We start from the raw sequence: 20,222 nt of genomic DNA, 5'->3' as shown, positions 1-20,222 counted from the left end.
TTTTTTTTTAATTTTTTAATGTTTTATTTATTTCTAGGAGAGAGAGAGAGACAGCGTGAGCAGGGGAGGGCCAGAGAGAGAGGGTGTCACAGACTGAAACAGGCTCCAGGCTCCGAGCTGGCAGTCAGCACAGAGCCCGACGCGGGGCTCGAACCCACGAACCGCGAGATCATGACCTAAGCGAAAGTCGTACGCTCAACCGACTAAGCCACCCAGGCACCCCTAAAACTAAATATTCTTAATTTAATAAATTAAGTTTGTATTAACAAAAGTGTCATTTCAAACTAACCTATTTTAGGCCACATCCTAAGTTAAAAATGCTCACGAAAAACAATTACACATCTTAATACACAAAACTTTCATAATATAAGGGAAATAGGGCTACTATAAAAGTGAAAAGGTTTTCTACCAGATTCTCAGACATGCTTCATTCACATCTTTGTGTGACTAAGATATTTTTTTAAGTTTATTTTTATTTATTTTGAGAGAGACTAAACAAGTGAGGGAGGGGCAGAGAGAGAGGGAGACAGAATCCCAAGAAGGCTCTGAGCTGTCAGCACAGGGCTCAAACCCATGAACCGTGACGTTCATGACCTGAGCTGAAATCAAAAGCTGGATGCAAGACTGACTGAGCCACCCAGGTGTCCCTGCGTGACTAAGATACCACTTTCTATGCTGCTGTTTTATTCATGAACATTTGAAAGCTTAAGCAAATTGCCAAGATTTTGGTGTTAAAATATATCAATGAAAGTTCTGTCCCCCAACCAAAGATAGGTAACAATTCCAACTAAAATGCAGGTCATATTGGGGTGTGTGGGTGGCTCTGTCAGTTAAACATCCAGCCCTTGGTTTCGGCTCAGGTCATGATCTCATGGTTTGTGGGTTAGAGCCCCACACTGAGCTCCGTGCTGACAGTGCAGAGGCCTGCTTGGGATTCTGTCTCCCTCTCTGTCCCTCCGCTGCTCATTCTCACTCTCTCAAAAATAAATAAAAAGTTTAAAAAGATTAAATGTAAAATACAGGCCATACTTCCAATAAAATTCTCTGTTGTTACATTTTACAGAAATAAAGATGAAAACAGATGTGTGGATTAAATTACGGCTTTGATTTACTCTCTACCAGTAGTAAGAAGAGATTGCTTATTTGATACTTCAAAATGTTCAGTTGACACTTTAGGGAAAAGAGCTAAAGGAGATCAACTTCAACCACATCACATTCCCACATCAGAAGTCAGCCAAAGAGGGAGCCTTAATAAGCACATGAATAGATGCTCAACATCCTTACCCATCAGGGAAATGCAAATCAAATCACAAAGAAACACCACTTCACATGAACTAGGATGACTAAAATCAAAACGAGAGAAAATACTAACTGTAAGGGAAGATGCAGAGAAATTAGAACCCTCGTACATTACTGGTGGGAATGTAAATGGACACAGGCACTTTGGAAAACAGCCTTGCAGTTTCTCAAATAACTATTACACAATGTAACCATTAGAGCCAGCAATCCCACTTCTAGGTATATATCCAAGAGAAATAAAAACATGTCCACACACAAAAAAGTACACACAAATGTTTGTAGTAGCATTATTCACAATACCCAAAAAATGGAAACAACCCTAATGTCCATAAAATGATGAACAGATAATATGTGGTATACAACGGAATACTGGCTTGTCAACGAAAAGAAAGTGTTGATATACTATAGTACGGATAAACCTTGAAAGTATTAAGTGAAAGAAACCAGACACAAAAGGCCATATATTTATAAGAAATGTTCAGAACAGACAAATCTATAGAGACAGAAAGTAGATTAGGGGCTGCCTAGAGCTGGAAGTTTGAGAGGAAAGGGAAAGTGTTTACAGGTACATTCTTTATGGGGTGATGAAAGTGTTTAAAATTGATTCTGGTGATGGCTGTACAATTCTGAATATACTAAAATTTACTGAATTGTACAGTTTAAGTGAATGAATTGTATGGTATGTGAATCCTATCTTAATAAAACTGTTATTATGAGAGAGAGGAAAAAGGAGAAAGAGAGATTGGTTTATCAGTCATGAAGTTAAATTTGATATGGGTAACAATGATTTATTAACATTCTATAAGCCAGGCAAGATGCCCACAATTCATTCCTTTCTTTGAATCACCCTGATTGAATTTTCAATGTTTCTAATACGATTAGGTTCAAACATGTCTTTATAAAGCTAAATCTTTACAAAACCATTAAGAAACCATAATTTCAGACTTTTTAAAGTTTATTTATTTTGAGACAGGCAAGGAGAGATAGAAAGGGAGCACAGGGGAGGGGCAGAGAGAGAGGGTGAGACAGAATCCATGCTGTCAGTGCTGAGCCCCATGTGGCCTGATCTCATGAATTGTGAGATCATTACCTGAGGTGAAATCAAGAGTTGAGGCTCAACCAACTGAGCCACCCAGGTGCCCTATAATTTCAGATTTTAAAAGATGTTTAATCAATTATTCCTCGTTTTACAGATGAGGAAAATGAGATACATAAAAGTTAAGGATTTGCCTAAGGTCACATAGTTGGACTAGAACTCAGTTCCCTTTCTACAGCCAAAATTGTTTCTACTATCATAAACTAGCTCCTATATTTGAAAAGAACTCATGACTTGGCATATCTACAATACTGATGAAATCTCTACTGAAATAATGACTTTTGCTGGCAAAAACTCAAGATCTGCTCTAACCTGATTCCTACATATAGAATCATACTTAGCCTAGAGGAAAGCCAAGAATCACATTAATGCTTAAGAATATACCCTTCTGGGGGTACCTGGGTGGCTCAGTCACTGAGTATCCAATTCTTGATTTTGGTTCAGGTCATGATCTCACGGTTCATGAGAGTAAGCCCCACACTGGGCTCCGTCTTGACAATGCAAAGCTTGCTTGGGATTCTTTCTATCGCTATCTCTTGGACCCTCTCCTGCTCAGGCTTTCTCTCTCTCTCTCTCAAAATAAATGAACTTAAAAAAAGAGAGAGAGAGAGAGTCACATGACCCACCAACTGAAAGAGCCAGGCGCCCCCTAGAATAGTAGTTTTTAAATTGAAACAATCAAGTTTTGTGGGACACCTGGGTGACTCAGTTGATTAAAGTGTCCAACTTCAACTCAGGTCATGATCTAGCAGTTAATGAGTTCAAGCCCTGTGTCAGGCTCTGTGCTGGCAGCTCAGAGCCAGGAGCCTGCTTTGGATTCTGTGTCTCCCTCTCTCTCTCTCTCTGTGCCCCTCCCTCCCTCTCTCTCTCAAAAATTAATAAGCATTAAAAAAAAATTCTTTTAAGAAACCATCAGGTTTTGGCGCATCTGAGTGGCTCAGTTGGTTAAGTGTCCGACTTCGGCTCAGGTCATGATCTCATGGTTTGTGGGTTCGAGCCCCGCGTCGGGCTCCGTGCTGACAGCTAGCTCAGAGCATGGAGCCTGTTTCAGATTCTGTGTCTCCCTCTCTCTCTGACCCTCCCCTGTTCATGCTATCTCTCTCTCAAAAATAAATAAAACATTAAAAAAAAAGAAACAATCAGGTTTTGTATTGCTGTATTCCATTCTAACACATGCTCCAAATGTACACAGCAACCATATTACATGTGTACAAAAAAGAGGAAACCCTCCTCTAAAATTCTCTTAGGAAAAAGGGTAGTATGGGGTGCCTCTATGGGCTAGTTCAGTCCGTTGAGCACCAACTTCAGCTCAGGTCATGATCTCACGGTTCGTGGGTTCGAGCCCCGTGTCGGGTTCTATGCTAACAACTCAGAGCCTGAAGCCTCCTTCAGATTCTGTGTCTCTCTCTGCCCCTCCCCAGCTCATGCTCTGTCTCTCAAAAAATAAATAAAGGTTAGAAAAAAGGGTAGTAATCATATATCTGAATTCCTAAAAAGTTTCTTGTATTATGGGACACTCTTCCAGTAACTTTTTTTTTTTTTTTTGAGAGAGAGAGAGAGAGACAGAGAGAGAATCTTAAGCAGGCTCCATGGAGCCTGATGTGGGACTCAGTCCCACAACCCTTGGATCATGGTATGAGCCAAAATCAAGGGTTGGATGCTAAAAAATAAAATAAAATAAATAAAAGACGCTTAACTGACTGAAACACCCAGGTGCCCCTATGATGGTCAAATTTTTACAGGAAGCCTATTTATCAAATAACTCTAATGAATATGTATTCCAATTCTGAGTTTTCCAGCTATGGTTAACTGATAAGGAGGCACTTGTGCATAGGTCTTTACAATTTGGACTAGCTATAATTTAGAAAAACATACCATTCCTTAGAAAACACAGAAGGTAAGGTGGCTTATATTGTTTGTACAGCTCTCGGTGTGCACAATGGTCTGACTATAACTTAAAGAAGGCAATCACTCTTCATCACTATACCCATTAAGGCACACTCAGATTTCAGAACCTCTCTCACATGTGTTCTTCCAGACTATGGTGTTCTGTTTAACATTTGTACAAGCAAGCTATTTGGTCTGGTATATTTCCTTTAAAAACACTTTTTTAAATGTTTTTTCTTTATTTTTGAGAGAGAGAGAGAGAGAGCAATCAGGGGAGGGGAAGAGGGGTAGGGCGAGAGAGAATCCCAAGCAGGCTCTGCACAGTTAGCACAGAGCCCAATACAGGGCTCAAACCCATAAACTGTGAGATCATGACCTGAGCTGAAATTAATAAGAGCCAGACACTTAAGGGACTGAGCTACCCAGGAGACCCTGGTCAAGTATATTTCTTTTAAATTACCCCCCTCACTTCCAAAGAATACCAGGTCCTCAGGAAATAAATGCTTCAGCTTCCATGGTCTTCCTGTATCTGCCTAACTTACTCACTTTAATTATGCCCCTCTCTGCCGGCCTTCTGCACTTTGTCACTCTGTATGTTAATTGTGGTTCTCCTGCCATAACAGGTCTCAAGAGGGATATAATATCTTCCTTTTTGTTTTTAATGTTTTATTTATTTCTGAGAGAGAGAGAGAGAGAGAGAGAGAGAGAGAGAGAGAGAGAATGAGCAGGGGAGGGTGAGAGAGAGGGAGACACAGAATCCGAAACAGCCTCCAGGCTCTGTGCTAGCTGTCAGCGTGGGATCATGACCTGAGCCGAAGTCAGACGCTTAACCTACTGAGCCACTCAGGCACCCCAATATCTTCCTTTTTTGTTGTTGTTATAGCACAGCTTATATAGTTCAAATGGAAAATAATTAGTATCACTTACAGTATCCTAAGATAATTTGCCTTTGACTAAGAGCTTCCTTTCCAGTACTTTGAAGTCTACTAGATATATATAAAAAATTTTCTGCCATGGAGGCACCTGGGTTACTCAGTCAGTTAAGTGACTGACTCTTGATTTTGGCTCAGGTTATGATCTCACTATCAAAGACTGGCCTGCCATTGGGCTCCACACTGAGCATTAAGCTTGCTAAAGATTCTCTTCTCTCCTTCTCTTTCTGCGCCTCCCCTTCCCCACCTTTCTCCCGAGAGAAAGGAAGGAAGGAAGGAAGGAAGGAAGGAAGGAAGGAAGGAAGGAAGGAAGGAAGGAAGGAAGGAAGGAGAAAAGAGCTAACTACTGTGGAAAATGAAGACTGTTTAAAAAGAATTGTGGGAAGGAGGCTGTGGTTTTTCTTTTTGATTAATTGTAACACTGTCCTTCCAGTGGCTGAGGGAGTTTCCTTTTCTTTACACCATCGTTAGGCGTTGAGGCTCTCACAGGACAACTTTGATGCTATATGAATTCTGCCATTTTGCTAGCACTGATTATGTCTCTTGGGTCCACTACTCCATTAGAACTCTTAACTCCACTCATATTAATTTTTATTACAAATCTTACAAATGGGGTACTCCTGGGTATTTATAGTCACATCAATTTTAAGACTATATATTCGACTTTCATAAATTGTCCAAGCCCATGGTGGCTGCATTCTTTTTTTAAATTTTTTTAAAAATTTATTTCTGAGAGAGAGAGAGACAGAGACAGAGACAGAGTAAGCAGGGGAGGGTCAGAGAGAGTGGGAGATACAGAATCTGAAGCAGGCTCCAGGCTCCGAACTGGCAGTCAGCACAGAGCCCAATGCGGGGCTCAAACCCACGAGCTGTGATATCATGACCTGAGCCAAAGTCAGACACTTAACCGACTGAGCCACCCAGGCGCACCCCCCACTTTTTTTTTTTGTGGCTGTATTCTTATGTCTCTAATACTAATTCTTTTTTCTTTTCTATTTTAAGTAGGCTTCAGGCCCAGTGTAGAGCCCAATGCGGGGCTTGAACTCACGACCCTGAGATTAAGACCTGAGTTGAGACCAAGAGTCAGACACTTTACTGGCTGGGCCATCCAGGTACCCCTAATATCTTTTCTTTAATACACACATACCTCTATGAGGGAGCCTACTGTTATTATTAAAGCCAATCTGTATTATCAGTGGATAACAGAATAGGTAATTATAAGGTAACTCTTGCTTTACTTAATAAAATCTAGATGAGTTTTTCTTAAATGAAAATTCGCTAAATATGTTCATACATGCTAACAATCCTATCTCAGTTTAACCTTTTATTCAACCAGTACTATGCTATACAAATAATAGATATAAAAAATAATATATAAGACAGTAGCTTCCTTCCTTTGTGAACCACAGGCTTCCTGTAGGTCTCACTGATCCTGTGACCTTTTGCATTCACAATATGAACATAAAACATTACATACTTAAGTACCTCATATTTTTCTTAATTTTAAATAATAGTAGTGATAAAAATCAAATCTATTTTAACTTAACACCCCAAAAACAAATAATCTAATTTAAAAATGGGCACAAGACATGAGTAGTCATTTCCCCAAAGACATACAGATGGCCAACAGACACATGAAAAGATGCTTAACATCACCTGTCATCAGGGAAATGTAAATCCAAACTACCATGAGATATCACCTCACACTGGTCAGGATGGCTAAATCAAAAACACATGATACAAGTATTGGCGAGTATGTGGAGAAAAAGGAATCTTCGTGTACTGCTGGTGGGAATACAAACTGGTGCAGACACTTTTGAAGACAGTATGGAATTTCCTCCAAAAGTTAAAAATATACCATATGATCCAGTAATTGCACTACTGGATATTTACCCAAAAAGTACAAAAACACTAACTCTAAGGAATACATGCACCCCTATGTTTATCACAGCATTATTTACAATAGCCAAATTATGGAAACAGCCCAAGTGCCCTTCAATAGATAAATGGATAAAGGTGTGAAATAAATACATACAATGGATTATTACTGAGCCATAAAAAAGAATGAAATCTTGTTATCTGCAACAGCACGGATGGTGCTAAAGGGTATAATGCTAATCTGAATAAGGCAGTCACAGAAGGACAAATAAATATCATGATTTAACTCCTATGTGGAATTTAAGAAAAAACAAATGAGCAAAGGAAAAAAGAGAAATCAAGAAACGGACTCTTAACTACAGAGAACTGAACAAATCAGAAAACAAGCGAGAGGGGAGGTGGGGGAGGGGAAGGGGTGAAATACAGGTGATGGGAGGTTAAAGAGTATGCTTACCATGATGAACACAGAGTAATGTACAGATTTGCTGAATCACTATATTGTACACCTAAAATTAACATAATACTGTATGTTAACTATACTGGAATTAAACAAAATTAAATTTAAAAAATTAAATTAAAAAAAATCAAATCTATTTTAATGTAGTACTAACCTAACAGAAGGCTGACTGAAATCTTGATCAACAGATACTGTAAGTAGCAATACGATTAATGAATTACCAAATGGAGCACTACAAAGCGGTGGGAAAGGACAGTGTTCTATTCTGGTAAGTAGTACTGAGGCAGAATTCCCTTTGGGGGGGGTTAAAAACTAAGCTGGACCTGGACTCATACCATACCCTAAGAAGTAGATTATGTAAGTCAAAACAAAGCTTTTCAAAGATACTGTGGATGGGGGCACCTGGGTGGCTCAGCCCACTGACCATCCAACTCTTGGTGTGGGCTCAGGTCATGATCTCAGTTTGTGCAACTGAGCCCCACGGGGCTCTGTGCTGACACCACAGAGCCTGCTTCGAATTCTCTCTCTCCCCCATCTCTCTAACCTTCCCCTGTTCATGCTCTTGCTCCTTCTAAAAATATATAAGTAAACTTAAAAAAAAAAAAAAAAAGGATAACAGGGGCACATAGGTGACTCAGTCATTTAAGCACCCTACTCTCGGTTTCTGATCAGGTCATGATCTCACAGTTTGTGGGTTCAAGCCCTGCATCGAGCTCTGCGCTGGCAATGCAGAGGCTGCTTGGGATTTTCTCTCTCTCCCTCTCTCTGCACCTCCCCTGCTCACTTGCACTCTCTCAAAATAAATACTTTGAAAAAAGATAACATGGATGATATCTTCATGATGTTGGAATCAAAAAAGTTTTTTTTTTTTAAGACATAAAAAGCAATTATCACAAAGGAAAAAGATAAAGGGTGCCTGACTGGCTCAGTCAGTAAAGCATGTGACTCTTGATCTCAGGGATGGGAATTCAAGCCCCAGCCTGAGTATAGAGATTATTTAAAAATAAATCTTAAGAAAAAATTTTTACAGAAAATAATGATAAATTTGGCCCCATGAGAAATAAGAATTTCTGTACATTAAGAGGCACCATTAAGAAAATTAAGATGCAGGGGCACCTGGGAGACTCAGTTAAGTGTCTGACTCTTGATTTTGGCTCAGGTTACGATTGCACAATTTGTGAGTTCAAACCCCGCATTGTGCTCTGCACTGACAGCATGGAGCCTGCTTGGGATTCTCTCTTTCTCTCAAAAAAAAAAAAAAAAAGTTAAGATGCAGAAGATATTTGTAACACATAAGTCGCAAAGAACTTATATCCAGACCATAAAAAGAATTCCTTTAAATCCTAAGATAAAGACATAGTATTTTTCTTTGACACAATAGAGGAAATATGTATGTCCAATACACATATAAAAACACAACAGAGGAAACGTAAAAGTCCAATACAAATATAAAAAGGTAACCACACCTCATTAAAATCGGGAAATGAAAATTAAATCCTCAGTCAGATACCATTATATACCTACCAGATTAGCTAACAGCAAGAAGTCTAAAAACACAAGTGTTAAGTAGAATGTGGAGCAGCTCGGGGGTACCTGGCTGGCCTAGGAAGAGCATGTGGCGGTGAATTCGTGAGGGTCATGAAATCTAGCTCCATGTTCAGTGTAGAGATTACTTAACTAAATAAACTTGGGGGGGCGGGGGGAGAACATGGAGCAGCTGGAATTCCCACTTGGAGGTAATGTAACTGCCATACCTTGAAAATACTTACACCCTGTAACACAGATACTCCACTCCAAGGCATATACTTTATGGAAAAGTATGCTTAGGTGCACCAGGCTGAATGTTAACAAAATACATAGCAGGGCGTCTGGGTGGCTCAGTCGGTTAAGTGTCCGACTTCGGCTCAGGTGGTGATGGGTTTGTGAGTTCGAGCCCTACTTTCACCCCTGCACTAACAGCATGGAGCCTGCATCAGATCCTCTGTCTCCCTCTCTCTCTCTCTCTCTCTGTCCCTCCTCAACTTGCTCTGTCTCTCTCTAAAATAAACCTTAAAAAAAAAAAGTATGTAGCAGCATTATCCCCAATGGAACAAATGCCTCAAACTGAAACAATCCAGATGTCCATGAATGTCCACTCTAATGGAAGAATGGATAAATATATTTTGGTATATTTCTATAATGGAATGCAGGGCAGTGACACAAAAGAATAAACTCCAGCTATATACAACACGGGCAAATCCTAAAAACTTAATATTGAGCAAGAAAGCCACACAGTATTTTACTTTGTGATTCCATTTATATAAAGTACAAAAAGCAAAACATAAACTAAGCTATATTATTCATGAATGTATATTTACATTGTCACACTATAAAGCAAAATAAGAAAATTATTACCTCAAAAGTGAAAGTAAGGTAATCTCTTAGAGGAAAGATGGGATGTGATCATGGTAAGAGGACTATAATACTGAAGAGGATTATATTACTAAGCTGTATAATTGCCATAGGCACTTTTTTGAGGTACACAATATTTTTCACAATAAAAGGTTAAAAATTTTTAAGGAAAGGGAAGTCATACTAAAAACAGATGGGTGCCATCTATCCTAACTCCAAAACATTTCTTACAGTTGTTTTAAACACAACTAAACCAGTTCAGTGAAAACATATTAAGAGAAAAAAATAGTTTACCCTAGAGATGCTGAAAACATGATTAAAAGTTCATCAGCCACTCTTGGTAAAAACTTAGTAAGTATAAAAACTTAGTAAGATAAAGCTTAGTAAGTATAAAAACTTAGTATTTTGCAAGCTCAAGGCTTGCAAGTTATGAGACTGCATTTCAGGAAAATCCAAGGGAATCAAGTGGGAAAAAAAAAGATTAAAAAATTAGTAAAGTAAAATACGATACAAAATTAACACAGAGTGGAGATGCCTGGCTGGCTCACTCAGTAGAGTATGTGACTCTATCTCAGAGTCATGAGTTCAAGCACCAAATTGGGCAGAGAGCTCACATTAAAAAAATAATAATAATAACAGTAATAATACAGAGAAATCAAGAACCTTATACATCTCATAACTAGAAGCTATAATAGCAACAAGAAGTATAAAACACCTAGGAATACGTGTAGTAAGATATGTGTAAAATCTTTTTTTTTCTTTGAGGGGAGTGGGAGGTGCCAACAAGTGAGGGGCGGGAGGAGATAGAGTTCGAGAAATGCGGGGTCACCCAAAACGAGGCTCATGCTCACCTAAAGTAGGGCATCAGTTCACCTGATGTGGAACTCGAACTCATGAACCATGAGATCATGACTTGAGCCAAAGTCAGATGCTTAACAAATGAGCCAACCATGCACCCAAAATGTATAAAATCTTTATGAAGATAATTTCAAAACTCAAAGACACAAAAGACAAACAATGGTAAGGTAAATAATCTTTGAGATAAGTCTCAGTGTTGTTAATTGTCTTTAAGTTACATATCATATGATCCCAATAAAAATACCAATAGTTTTTTTTTCATTGGACAACCTGACACTGATATTCATATGTAAAAATAAATAAGAAACTCGATGAATTTGGAACAAGAGGGCCTATAATGAGAGGGCCTGCTACACAGATATTAAAACATATTACAAAATTACAATAATTGTGAGTACGGAACTACACTTAGGAATACAGAACATTCAAAAAGTAAAAAGGAGATTCAAATACATATGATTTAGTATACAATAAAGGTGGCATTTTGAATGTGAGGGAAAAGATGGGATTATTCCATAAAAGATGTTGTGGCAAAAATTTAAGTTGGATTCATACCTTATTTTTTTTAATTTTTAATGTTTATTTTTGAGAGACAGAGCATGAGTGAGAGAGAGGCAAAGAGACAGGGAGACACAGAATCCAAAGCAGGCTCCAGGCTCTGAGCTGTCAACACAGGGCCCGATGTAGGGCTCAAACTCATGAACCACGAGATCATGACCTGAGCTGAAGGTGGTTACTTAACCCACTGAGCTACCCAGGCGCCCTGGATTCATACCTTATATCTAATGTGAAAATAAGTTCCAAGTGGAACAAAGACTTATATGTAAGAACTAGAACTATAAAAATACTGCTTTTTACAAATAATCAACATCTGGATAAACCTTTCTAAACATGCCTTAAAATGCAGAAGTCATAGGGGCAATGGCTCAGTTGGTTAAGGGTCCAACTCTTGATTTTGGCTCGGGTCATGATCTCATGGTCATGGGATCGAGCTCTGCATGGAGCATGAAGCATGGAGCCTGCTTGGGATTCTCTCTCTCGCTCCTTTTGTGCCTCTTCCTCTCCCTCTCCCTCTCTCTCTCTCTCTCTCACTGATAGAAAAAGGGGTATTTTCCCTTAGATTTAGTTTTTTTAAAAAATGGGTAAAAAAGGGCAGCATCCAATTAAAAATGGGCAATGATATGAACCAGCACATTACAGAAAATTCAAGTAAGAATTTTTTAAAAATGTTTACTTATTTATTTTGAAAGACAGAGAGAAAGCATGAACAGGGGAGGGGCGGGGGGGGGGGGGACGACTCCCAAACAGGCTCCATGCAGTCATTGCAGAACCTAATACAGGTCTTGACCTCACAAACCATGAGATCACGATCTGAACCGAAATCAAGAGTTGAATACTTAACTGACTTGAGCCACCCAGGTGACCCAAATACAAATGTTTTTTAAAACACACAGATCTTGGGGCGCCTGGGTGGGCTCAGTCAGTTAAGTGTCTGACTTCGGCTCAGGTCATGATTTCACAGTTCGTGGGTTCAAGCCCGCATCGGACTCTGTGTTGACAGCTAGCTCAGAGCCTAGAGCTTGTTTTGGATTCTTTGTCTCTCTCTCTCTCTGACCCTCCCCTGCTCACGCTGCCTCTCTCTCTCTCAGAAATAAATAATTTTTTTAAAAAACCATTAAAATAAAAAAAATTAAAATACACATTCTTAATTTTGTAAAAAGAAATACAAAGTAAAGATATTACAAGATTACTTTTTTTTACCTATCAGATTACCAAAGATAAAAAAATTTGAGATGATATGGCACTGAATAGGGTGTTTGATGAACAAGTCTGTGGATATTAGTACAGTCTCTATTAGGTATAATTTGACAATATTAATCAAAATTACGATTACACATACCTTCTGAACCAATAATTCAGCTTCCAGGAATTTATCCCAAATACCTTCTCATATATGCAAAATGATGTGTGATATATACAATACTATTCACTGCAGCATAGAATTCCATTTAAATATCCATCAGCAATGGACCGGCTTAATGAATTATGGTAAATTCATTCCAAAGACTACTAATTAACAATTAAAAAATGAGGAAGCTCTTTATGTACTGATTTATAACAAGCTCCAAAATAAGCAAAGTTCAGTTTTTCATGAAATGCTACTTTTGTAATAAAAAAGTAAGTTTCAGGGGCGCCTGGGTGGCTCAGTCAGTTGGGTGTCCAACTTCAGCTCAGGTCACGATCTCATGGTTCACGAGTTTGAGCCCTGCATTGGGCTTTGTGCTGACAACTCAGGGCCTGGAGCCTGCTTCAGATTCTGTGTCTCCCTCTCTCTCTCTGCCCCTTCTCCACTTGCACTCTCTCTGTTGCTCTCTCTCAAAAATAATAAATGAATATGAAAAAAAATTTAAGTAAGTTTTCAATTAACTGAAGTTGGTATTTCACCAGGAAAATTCAGCAGAAGCCAAAAGTATTAAGTTTAGAACAAAGGCACCTTTTCTAAACTCCATTTAACTTTTGAATGTTAGCCCTCTGTACATGCCCTCTCTGTCTGCATCAAAAAAGTCTTCCTACATTAATATTTGAGCATGATAATCACGGACTAAAAGGTAAAGCATTAGTTGAACCATGCAACAGTTCTTTCTCTTTATGTTTAAACATGATGAAATTTAATCACAGAAAAGGAAGTACAAAGAGAGAAATACAAGATAGTATACTCAGAAAGCCACATTTTTAAAATGACTGAACTACAAAAAAAAATACACAAAGTCAGCCAAAATTGTTATAGCTTATATCATCTACACAAGCTTCTAGTGGATTCTGCTCTCATATTATATTGAGATACAAATATACAATTTTCTAAAAATCCCAGTAACTGAAGTTCCAATTCAACTCTACTTCAAAAGTTCCTTTATAAATGGTCCACTTGGAGACATTTTTCAAAACAAGACATGCAGATGGCCAAGAGACATTTGTTGAAAAGATGCTCAACATCAGTCATCATCAGGGAAATACAAATCAAAACTACAATGAGGTATCATTTCACACTAGTCAAAATGGCTAAAATTAACACAAGAAACAACAGGTGTTGGCAAGGATGCAGAGAAAGGGGAATCCTCTTACATTGCTGGTGGGAATGCAAAGTGGTGCAGCCACTCTGGAAAACAGTATGATGGTTCCTCAAAAAGTTAAATATAGAACTACCCTATGACCCAGCAATTGCACTAGGGGGGTATTTACCCAATGGATACAAAATTACTAATTTGAAGGGATACATGCACCCTGATGTTTATAGCAGCATTACCAACAATAGCCAAAGTATGGAAAGAGCCCAAGTGTCCACTGACTGATGAATGGACAAAGAAGATGTGGGATGTGTGTACACACACACACACACACACACAGGAATACTACTCAATCATTAAAAAGAATGAAATCTTGCTATTTGCATCAGTGCGGACAGAGCTAGACAGTATTACGTTAATTAAGTGAAATAGGTCAGTCAGAGAAAGACAAACACCTATATGTGGAATTTAAAAAAGAAATGAACATGGGGCGGGAAGAAAGGGAAACCAAGGAACAGACTCTTGAGAAAAAACTGAGTTACTAGAGGGGAGGTGGGTGGGAGAATGGGGATTATGGAGGGCACTTGTTCTGATGAGCATCAAGTGCTGTACATAAATGCTGAATCACTGAATTCTACACCTAAAACTAATATTACACTGTATATTAACAAACTGGAATTTAAATTAAAACTTTAAAATATAAAAATAAATTAATGGTCTATTTGGAACTCAGAACATCATTTCTTCCAAGCCACAGCTATATGTAACCTAGTTAGGCAACCTAATCCATATAACTCTAGATAACCCACATATGCCTTTAGTTCCACACTGAATCAAACGTGATTAGGTTTTGTTTTGTTTATTCAGATGGCAACCCATGTTCCACAGTATTTCTGTGGTTTTAGAAAGCAGTTCACAATGCAATGAAAGAGAATTCAAAGTTCAACAGAGGCTTCCAACAGCCACCTGCTACTTGCAACATACCTTGTTTTTTCATAAAAACCAAAATGGTTTTGCAGTGGGAAACAAACCACACCATTCTAGAGGAATTACAAGGGAACCTACAGAGAACATGGAACCAAGGGCTCAGAGTTTGAGCAGAGTACTGTTGTCAAAGAAATAACAGCCTAGAGCTGACTTTGTAAGGGTAACAATGGAAGGAGGAAGACCGTGGAATAAAATAGCCAATGTACTGAAAGAAAATAATTGCCAATCCAGAATTTTACATCAAGGAAAAATAATCTTCAAAAATGAATGCTATGGAGGCTCAGTCAGTGGAGAATCCAGCTTTTATTTTTTTAATTTTTCTTAATGTTTTATTTATTTCTAGGAGAGAGAGAGAGACAGCGTGAGCAGGGGAGGGTCAGAGAGAGAGGGAGACACAGACTCTGAAATAGGCTCCAGGCTCTGAGCCGGCAGTCAGCACAGAGCCTGAAGCGGGGCTCGAACCCACGAACCACAAGATCATGACCTAAGTGAAACTCGGATGCTTAACCGACTAAGCCACCCAGGCGCCCCACATCCAGCTTTTTTATTTCAACTCAGGTCATGATCCCAAGGTTGTAGAATCAAGCCCTGTGTTGGGCTTGCACTTAGCATGAAGCCTGCTTGGGATTCTCTCTCCCTCTGCCCCTGTCCTCTGCTCAAGATCTCTAAAATTAAAACAAATAAACAAAACAAAAAATTCTTTTAAAGCAAAAAAAAAAAAAAAAAACAAGAATGTTATGGGGTTATGGGGCATCTGGCTGGTTTAGTTGGTAGAGCACGCAACACCTAGAGTCACGTGTTTGAGCCCTACGCTGAGAGTAGATTTTACTTAAATTTTTATTTACTTATTTAATTTTTTGAGGTGGGGGATGAGGAGAGAGAAAGAAAGAAAGAAAGAAAGAGGATCCCAAGCAGGCTCCTTCCTCACTGTCAGTGCAGAGCCCGAAGTGGAAGTGGAGCTCGAACCCATGAACCATGAGATCATGACTTGAGCCAAAACCAAGTCAGACACTTAACTGACTGGGCCACCCAGGTGCACCACGTATTTAAAATTTTGTTTTAAAAAGTGAACGTTACAACATTGATACACATCTGTCAAAACTTACTGAAATGCAAGATGAACACTACAAATTAATACATATTATACATGTGAATTATACTTCAATAAAGTAGGAATTTATTTTTTTTTAATGTTTTATTTATTTGAAAAAGGGAGAAGAGAGCAAGCAGGGAGGGGCAGAAATAGAATCCCAAGCAGGGTCCATGATGCCAGCACAGATCCCAACTCAGGGCTTGGTCCTAGGAATCATGAGATCATGTCCTGAGCCAAGATCAAGAGTTGGAGGCTAAACCAACTGAGCCACCCAGGCTCTCTGATGAGGTGTTGCTTTCTATGGGTAAGCAAAGAAAGTGGTTTCTTGAGATGGAATCAACTCTTGGTGAAGATAAAGACTGTTGAAATGACAATTTGGAATATTACATAAACCTCACTGATAAAGTAACAATAGGATTTGAGAGGACTGATTCCAATTTTGAAAGGAGCTCTACTGTGGGTAAAATGCTATCAAACACTATCACATGCTACAAAGAAAGCATTCAAGAAAGAAGAGTCAACCAATGCAGCAAACTTCATTGTCTTATTTTAAGAAAATGCTTGTACAAGGGTATCTGGATGGCTACTCAGTCAGTTAAGCATTGGACTCCTGGTTTTGGCTCAGGTCATGATCTCACAGTTTGTGAGACTGAGCTCTGAATTGGGCTCCATGAAGCCTGCTTAGGATTCTCTCTATCTCCCCCATCTCTCTGCTCCTCTCCTGCTCATATTCTCTCTCTCTCTCTCTCTCTCTCTCTCACCCTCTCCCTCTCCTCAAAAATAAACGTTAAATAAATAAAAAAGAAAATGCCACAGACATTTCAACCTTTAGCAACTGCCACCCTCATCAGTCAGAGCTATCAACATCAAAGCAAGGCCCTCCATCAGCCAAAAAATTGCAATTTGCTAAAAGCTCTGATGATTACCACTTTTAAGCAAGGAAGTATTTTTAAAGTATATCCATTGTTTGGTTTTTTTAAACACATAATGCTATTGCACACTTAACAGACTACAGTATAAACATAACTTTTATATGCACTGGGAAACTATATGCACTTGATTCATTTATCTTTTTTTTTTTAATTTACTTTATTGCAGGGACCTGGAACCAAACAAACTTACATATCCCCCAGATACGCCAACAGTGTGTTTCCTGACCATAATACAATTACTACAAAAGCTCCAGGTACATCTAAATATTCCAGGAATCAGAAATCAGAAAGTATTCTGACTGAATGATAAAGGCACTATATAAAAAAAACAACAACAAAGAAATGTGGAAGCAGATCAGCGGTTGCCTGGAGATGGGGGAGAAGGGGAAGAATGGATCACAAAGGAGCATGAGGAAACACTGCAGGGGCCATGGATATGTTTGTAATCTTCTATTCATTGGTCAAAAAGTATCAAATTGTACATTTTATTTATTTATTTTTAATGTTTTTTAAATGTTTTATTTTTGAGAGAGAGAGAGACAGCGTGAGCAGGGGAGGGTCAGAAAAAGAGGGAGACACAGAATCTGAAACAGGCTCCAGGCTCTGAGCTGGCTGTCAGCACAGAGCTGGACGCGGGGCTTGAACCCACGAACTGTGGGATCATGACCTGAGCCGAAGTCAGACGCTTAATGGACTGAGCCACCCAGGGGCCCCTACATTTTATTTATTTATTTTAAGAGAGAGAGCACGAGTGAGTCACCGGGAAGGGGCAGAGAGAGAGAATCTTAAGCAGGCTCCACACCCAGCACAGAGCCCAATGGAGGGCTCGATCTCACAACTGTGAAATCATGACCAGAGCAGAAATCAAGAGGCAGACACTCAAATGACTGACCCACCAAGGTGCCCTCAAATTATACATTTTAATATACATGGTTTATTACATGTCAAATATTACATAAGCCCTTACAAAGCTCTACTTAAAGGAAAGAAAAAAAGAGGAGGAGACAGGAGGCGCTGCAGCGGCATCAGGAGCCACAGCTACTGCCTGGAGAGTTTTCCCCAAAACAAACTAAAAAGGTGTGGGATTCACCCAAAAGTGGTATATTTTTTGAGGAGAAATTTAAAATTTTGAATGAATGTACTATAAGAGGAATTAACAAGCCAAGCAACCATCTCAAAAAGTTTTTTTTTAAAAAAACTACGAAACAAACTTGAAGAAAGTAGAAGGAAATAATAAAGCACAGAAGTTAACAAAATAGAAAATAAGCATGCAATTGAGGAATTAAAGTCAAAAGTTGGCTGGATGGCTCAGTCAGTTAAGAATCCGACTTCGGCTCATATCATGATCTCATGGTTTGTGAGTTCAGATCTCTGCTGTCAGCACAGAGCCCACTGTGGATCCTCTGTCTCCCTCTCTCTCTGCGCCCCCCCCCCCAGCTTGTTCGTTCTCTTCCTTCCTCCTCTCTCTCTCTCTCACACACACACAAAGAAAATAAATGAATGAATGGATAAATAAATAAATAAATACACACGAAAGTTGGTCCTTAGACTAATAAAACTGACAAAGACTTGGAGAGAGAAGGGGAAAAAAGAAAAGGCACAAGGAAATAAAACACAGTTGACCCTTAACAACACAAGTTTGAACTGTGCGGGTTTACTTATAAATGGATTTTTAAAATAAATACAGTACTATAAATGTATTTTCTCTCCCTTATGGTTTTAAATTTATTTTCAATTTTTAAAACTGTATTTTCTTTCCAGCATAGTTAACATACAGTTATAGAAGTTTCAGGTGTTTGAGGTGTACAATATAGTGATTCAGCAATCTACACATTTCTCAGCGCTCAAGATAATTGTACTCCTCATCCCCATCACATATTTCACCCACCCCTCAACTCCCCTCTGGGAACCGTCATTTTGTTCTCTGCAGTTAAGAGTCTGTTTCTTGGGCCGCCTGGGTGGCTCAGTCTGACTTCAGCTCAGGTCATGATCTCATGGTTCATGAGTTCAAGCCCTGCACTGGGTGAGCATGAGCCCCACTTCAGGTGAGCACAAGCTCTGCTTCAGGTGAGCCCTGCTTCTCTCTCTCTCCCTCTCTCTCTGCCCCTTGCTCACTTGCTCCCTCTTTCTCTCTCAATAAAAAAAGCCTGGAAGAGTCTGCTTCTTAATTTCTTTTTTCCCCTTTGTTCGTTTATTTCCTAAATTCCACATAAGAGTAAAATCATATATTTGTCTTTGACTTACTTCTCTTAGCATAATACTCTCCAGCTCCATCCATGTTGTTGCAGATAGCGAGATTTCATTTTTTATGGCTAATATTCCACTGTGTGCACATATATACACGCACATGCACACACCCACACCCACTACATCTTTTTTATCTATTCATCCATCGGTGGATAATTGGGCTGCTTCCACAATTTGACCGATTGTAAAAAATGCTGCAATGAACATAGGGGTGCATATATCCTTTCGAATTAGTGTTTTCATATTCTTTAGGCAAATATCCAGTAGTGGAATTACCAGATCATACGACAGTTCTATTTTTAATTTTTTCAGAAAACTCTATACTGTTTTACACAGTGGCTGCACCAAACTGCATTCCCACCTTATGGTTTTCTTAATAACATTTTCTTTTCTCTAGCTTACTTAATTGTAGGAAAACAGTATATAATACGTATAACATACAAAATATGTGTTAATCAACTTTTTATGTTATTGGTGAGCCTTCCAGACACAGTATGCTACTAGTACTTAAGTTTTGAAGGAGTCAAATTATATGCAGATTTTCAACTGCACAGGGGGTTGGTGCCCCTAAATCCTGTAATGTTCAAGGATCACCTATTAATAAATAAGTACAGTAAATTTAGAAAGTTATTACTTATGTAAAAAATATATATAAAGAAATAAAATGGTATTTTGTTATATGAGATTTGGTAGCTAAGATCCTTTGTAATGCTAATATTTTGAAAAAATTTACAGTAGAGTTTTCCAGTGTTTTGTGGCAGCTCCAAATATGAATTACAGGTCTGCCAAGATGCTGAATTCCTTGGCCCTTGGATGAGCCAGATAGTGCGTGAACAATGAGATACTTCTGTCACTCTCCTTGTGAGTCTCTTCTTTCCAGTGCACCAAGAAAACATTATCATTTTCTATGAAAGTTTTGGGGGGAAAAAAGTTAAAAAGCGCTGCTTTGGAGAATAACTCTTCCAGCTTTGCCTTTAAGAGCATACATATTATCAAAAAAACAAAGATAGTAAACAGGTGGTGGCAGGATTTGGAGAAAAGGGAACTCTTGTATATTGCCAGTAGAAATGTAACTGGTACACCCATTATGGAAAAGTTAT

General features: G+C 38.8%; 1 protein-coding gene and 1 pseudogene across 1 annotated transcript in view; both read right to left on the bottom strand.

The window, feature by feature from the left end:
* Positions 1 to 20,222, bottom strand: part of NPEPPS (aminopeptidase puromycin sensitive) — a 95,873-nt gene that overhangs the window by 43,098 nt on the left and 32,553 nt on the right. The window lies entirely within an intron of this gene.
* LOC120228987 lies at positions 5,624 to 5,912 on the bottom strand (annotated as a pseudogene).

The sequence above is a fragment of the Hyaena hyaena genome, unplaced genomic scaffold, assembly GCF_003009895.1.
Source record: "Hyaena hyaena isolate Hyena2069 unplaced genomic scaffold, ASM300989v1 scaffold_29, whole genome shotgun sequence".
In the NCBI taxonomy this organism is placed as follows: Eukaryota; Metazoa; Chordata; class Mammalia; order Carnivora; family Hyaenidae; genus Hyaena; species Hyaena hyaena.
Note: the sequence above shows the minus strand (reverse complement) of the source record. Positions and strands in the feature narration are given on the sequence as shown.